The sequence below is a fragment of the Cyprinodon variegatus genome, unplaced genomic scaffold (genome assembly GCF_000732505.1).
Source record: "Cyprinodon variegatus isolate N-32 unplaced genomic scaffold, C_variegatus-1.0 Scaffold76, whole genome shotgun sequence".
In the NCBI taxonomy this organism is placed as follows: Eukaryota; Metazoa; Chordata; class Actinopteri; order Cyprinodontiformes; family Cyprinodontidae; genus Cyprinodon; species Cyprinodon variegatus.
In genome coordinates, this window is record NW_015150529.1 from 1,499,323 (window position 1) to 1,505,038 (window position 5,716).

The window sequence follows — 5,716 nt, forward strand, 5'->3', positions numbered from 1 at the left end:
AGCAGCTTGGTGAGACGATGAAACCAAAGCTGCAACACACAATTACTTTACTTTTAAACAACTGAAGCATTGAAGAAGAAAAAAAAAAAACAGTTTCCAAATGTGAAACAATCATATCATACATCATAAATAGAGAACTATCAATAACTAAAAAGACTTACTATTTTTAAAGTCATAGGGAAGTCATATTTAAATGTTAAATCATTCTGGCTTTAACATGTATATAAATGTTCTCTTTATCAGACTACATTGTCGCAAAATTTAGAAAATTTCAATTTATTGTTTGTTTTTTTGTTATCTTATGCAGGCCAGTTAGTTAAAAGGTCAGTTTGTACATCTAAATTCTGCCAATCATATGTGTCATTATTTGCGATAGTTTTTGTACAAAAAAAGACTCTTCTTCTTGTCTTACAACAGATTTTTTTCAATCGACTTCAAAAATTAGAATAAAGGATTATAACTAATGAACTCAACCAAGCTTCAAAGTGAAATTAGATTTATAACTATAATAAAAGTATGAACACAATGGGCAACTGTATTCTCAAATGCATGGCAGTATGTACATAAAAGGGATTTCTAATTATATTTTAGGGCTTAAGAACTCATTCATTGGGACAGTTTGCTCCTGTTAAAATGATCATTTCTAAACTATCCATAAGAAAATGAAAGTGTTCATCTGATAAGCCTGGAATAAAACTCATCTTCCAGGTTTCTGAACATTAAAGAGATAAAAAATATAAAAAAGTTGTTGAAAGGGACATGAAGCAGTGCATTACACTGGACAGACACTTCTTACTTTCCTGTGTCCTCAAACAGCTTTTATCCATCTGTAGCCCTGCTCGATTTCCTGAAAACAGATTAGACCAGTCTAAAAAGGGATTAAGATAGATATCCAGAAAAATTCATTCTCCGTGGCGGGTAAATAACCTTTTTCTTGAGCGTGAGTGCGTGTGCACGTGAATCTAAGTGGATATGTAAGAGGCTTTGCTTGAACACAGCAGGAGGAAGAGGCAGAGACGGCCATGAGGGGAACGGCTTGGCGTGGCTGTTTTTCACCCTCCGTCCCTCAAGCAAAGCCAATTCTCTCAGCGAGTGAAAATGGATTTCCTGAGGACAGCAGGTGGAAGCTGTCCGCTGGCTCCAGTAAACACATAGCATCGTTCTGTGTGTGCGTGCGTCTCATATGTCACTGATCAATAGTGCAGGTTGTCAAGATGACCTATACCGCATGAGGTCAGTGATGGGATTACACCGTGGGTGCTTCTGAGTAAGAGAACCCGTCCCTGTCTGTGAGATTCAAAGTCTGGGTTTTACAAAGCTTTGCGTTAGGGGAACACACCTATACATCAGATCACTGATTTTAGAGCAAAACAGAATAAGATGGATAGCACAACTCATGTTTTACCTGAAACAAAAACAACTGATCCTGTAATAACAACCAATTGAATTTGTCCCTTTGCAAAAAGGAATCAATCATCCGTCTAAACCTCTAAAAGCCAAACACAAGCGATAAAGGAGCCTTAAGATGTGAGGAAACTTTTAACTGAAGCTATTTACCTCTTCAGTCATGTGTTATCACTTTTTTCCTACCCTTTCATCTTTCCTTTTTGACTCCTGTCAGTTTTTAGCAGCTAAGAAAGAAGCGGAAGCGACGTTTATTCAAACGTTATTTGTTGGAGGACAGCAAATAATCATGTTGATAAACAATTAATCTGTCAATATTTTTTCCAAAAGAGTTTTTCACAGAATTTGAAAAGGTTTAGCTAAAATAATTCTTAATGGCAGAGAAGGTTTTTCATTGTCCATGAAATTTTGTTTGTATATTTTGTGCAGTTTTGGTTTAATTACTGCATTCAAAATAGTACGTTTTAGACTCTGTATACTTCTCTTAAGATTTAATTGATAACTAAATCAGTATTATTTCCATTTCTGAGTGATTCATTCAATGAACTGCTTCAGCCCCAAATTATAGTTTCATTCAAAAGATTTGGTTGAAAGAAATTGTTTTTCCTTTAAATTTTTCCTATATTCCCTATATTTTCCCTAGAATTAGTATTAGAAATATTAAAATCTTTCTACTAAAAGAACGAATTACCAGGTAGCAGAATATAAGCTTAATAGAGACTAATGTCTGAGGTCAAACCTGTAGACGCACACAGACTGATCAAGGTAAAGCAAATGTAAACCTTTAAGTTCAAAATTTGACATGATTTTTTTTTAAACATGCAAAACTTCTTTTAACTATTGAAGCTTTTCAAATGTTAATGTAGTCATATGTAAATAAATAAGCCTCTAAATCCAATATGGTCCCTTTTAGAAACAGAAATGCCTTAAAATATAAAAAAGTATAATCCAACCATTAAACAATGTTTAGGTTCTGGCATGGAAATGTCTTTAACGCAAGTCCTGCATCTCAGACAATTTACTAAATAAAAAGTAATTACAATGAGATTAAGACTAATATTTATCTGCAGGGGAAAATGTGATCATCATCCTGTAAGGAATCCAGCTGAAACTTCAGACACATCTCAGTGACTGTTTCTGTATTAATCTAAACATAAAGACCAACAGAGAATAAGCTTACCGATTCCCGGGGAGAAAGAAATGCAGAAAAAATGTCTGAATAAACCATGAAGATGCAGATACAAATATCTTTAATACACCAGACTGCATGTAAATGTAATAAGCTTTCTTCCCCCCCCCCTCTCTTTGGACATGAGGTATGGCCAGTATTGACAAAAAAAAATCTACGGCACGGCGTGTGTCTGCAGCCTCTGGTGTCTGTTCTGCCCACTTTCATTTGCTCTTATTTCTTCTTTGATCAGCAGGTAGAGGGTGTGTTCAATTTTAGCAGCTAATTGAAAAAATAAGGAGGCTTGGAGAAAAGTTAAGAGATAAAATTTGAAGAGTTTGGCTATAGAATTTCTCACTAAAGTTCTGTATGCTGATTACATTGTTGAGGAGCTTCAGCAGCAGTACTGCCGTAGTCACGAATATCAGATTTATAGTCCTCAAATTGCTGAGATATTAGAATCTGTGCCAGATACATTTGCACAGGGACAGATAATACCTTTTATGAAACCAAACATTACCCGCCACACATCTGACCTAATAATCATTTAAAACAACTATTTTCACTAATTTCAAACTGAATTATTCACATAATTGTACTATATTAAGCTGCACTTACAATATTCACCATTGTTCGGCCTCATTTCTTTTTTCCTTCGAGCACGGAGCAGCCGGCTAGCTTGGACTTGCAATGAATCTTGGGATACCCAAGGCTACGAAGGATACAACGGACACGTCCTTCAAAACGAGCAACAAGAAGGATGCATTTGTCAGCCGCATAATGAGAAGTCTTTCAATCCGCTACGAGGTAATGGCCTGACAAATCTTGCCTTTGGAGGACGCAGCCACCCGATCCGAACACAACAAAGGACTTTGAGAGAGGCATGGCTTCCTTTTCTTGGATTGCTGTCTTCAGTACACACTATAATACTTCTAGACTTTTTGAATTCAATACTGACTGTGTCTATAGTCACTTCTGCCACCTTCTGGTTTAGGAGGGAACTACTTGTTTCACCAAACATTGTTAAAGAATCCTTTAAATGATCTGGATGATCACCACAGGGTTTCTACAGCATAAGGCAAGTTAAATTCAAGACTTTTTAAGACTTTTTAATGCCACTTGAAATAAAAATTTAAGACCAAATTTACAAGAAACACAAGAAAAACCTGCTTGCGACAACTTAACCCAAAGGTTTATTTTAACATAAACCACTGCACTAATGTTTCAGATTTTGAAAAGCTTCCCATACAGGAAAAAAGCTAAAAACACACGAATGACAGATATATTTTAATAATTATTTAACTGAATTCACAAACTTTGTTTTAGCAGGGAACAAAACAAATCAGTTTTAAAGCCACAACATAACCAGTGCTAAGTCTTTTTTGCAGCTATTTTTCTTTGTATGGTTTTCTTAGTATGTTTGATTTGGTGATAAGTGGAGGCGTTGCAGAGACAAGGGTGGAACTAAACTGAGAAATACCGGCTGTTTCTCGGTAACTCGATTTTGATGGTTTGTTTTTCGCGTTTCGCATGTGCGACTCCACTGCCTTAATTCCCATCGTTCCGAGCCTGAATGACGTCTTCCACAAAATAGACTGTGCCTCATGTATGTTCTCTGGTTTTAGCCATGGAGAAAACTCTTGGCTGGTTGGTAACATTTACACTCGCTCATATTTTCCAGACAAAAAGTAAATGGTGCATCTCCCAAATGTCCCGGCCGCAACAACGCTGTTATTGGTTCCGCTATCGGGACGGAACCAATAATGGCGAGCTGTTATTTTTTTTTTATACATTTTTTTTTTTTTTTCAATTTTAATGTTTTATTTAGATTACAAAAATAAATTGTAATAAAAATAATTTTATTAATGATGTTATAAACAAATAAGACCTATGAAAGACTAATTTAAGACATTTTAATACCAATTAAGGCCTTAGTTGTATTTTAAAGAATTCAATGCCTTTTAAGACTTTATAAGGACCCGTGGGAACCCTGCACCAAGATTTCATTGATTATTGGTTGGCATGATGCACATCTCTGATAAAAGTTTCATAACATTTCCTGAAATCATACTAACTAACAAACCAACAAACAACAGAAAATCTAACCTCCATTGCGGATGTTATAAAGAGAAATTCTCATTCCTAGAAAGTGTTCATGTTCTATCAACTGCTCTTCTTCTAAGTTTAAGACTATGTGACTTTATATTTGCTGCTTGCTTTCAAATCAAGGTAAAGTAACAGGAACATGTCTGCATAAAATTCTAGCAAATTATATCCTACCTAAACACTGCTATCAGCTGGGCTAAAACGTTGTGAGTTAACTTTCTCAGTCTCTCATGTTTAATCATTTCTTTTGGATATAAGAAAAATACTAAGTGAAGAAGTGAAATAAAGCAGATAAAAGAAAGGCAGCGTGTTACCATCCTGTGGCTCTTTTCTCATTATCGTCACTTTTTTCTATACCAAATAGAGACTTACTGGCACATTATTTTCATCCTTTCGGTTGTATTTTCCATTATCTGAACAGCTGGAAAACATTCCTCATTCTTGATATTCTAAGCACCATAATTTAACATTTCCATCACCGCCTTTGGGTGTTTCACTGAGAGTTGTTCTCGGAAAACATTTCCATTTGTTTCAGTCGTATTTTAATTTAGCTGTGACATGTTAAATGAAACACCATACAACTCAGAAAAATCTTTTTCCTGCAGTTTAGTTGACTATACTCCTGGTAACAATGCACTCAGCTTCACTGTGGATGAGTCGCTGTAAGATTGTAGCAGCCCAGTTATCTCTGTGGAGCAGAAACTTGCTGCTGCGGCTTTTTACAAGCTATGTAGAAGCAAAAAAATGTATTATATTTCATATTTATACATTCCTATTAATTTCAGGTTAGAGAGTATTTTATAGGGAAAGCTAATATTACCTCTTTCCACCTCATTTTATTATAATTAATTTTATTTGTTAATCAAACTAACATTTTAAATCAACACTCTAAAGGCCAATTTATGCTTCTGACGAATAGCCTCTGCAACCCAGCCTCGTGAGACCATCCTGATCTCGCGAGCTTTCAAGGTTTCACTCGCAGATCAGTCTGGCTGCTTTCCGTTAAAGAAAATTTGGAGCCGTTCACCAAACGAACGT

General features: G+C 35.6%; 1 protein-coding gene across 1 annotated transcript in view; it reads right to left on the reverse strand.

Annotated features, from left to right (window-relative positions):
* Positions 1 to 5,716, reverse strand: part of LOC107083523 (mannosyl-oligosaccharide 1,2-alpha-mannosidase IA-like) — a 187,300-nt gene that overhangs the window by 66,044 nt on the left and 115,540 nt on the right. The gene's annotated exons all lie outside the window — the stretch shown is intronic.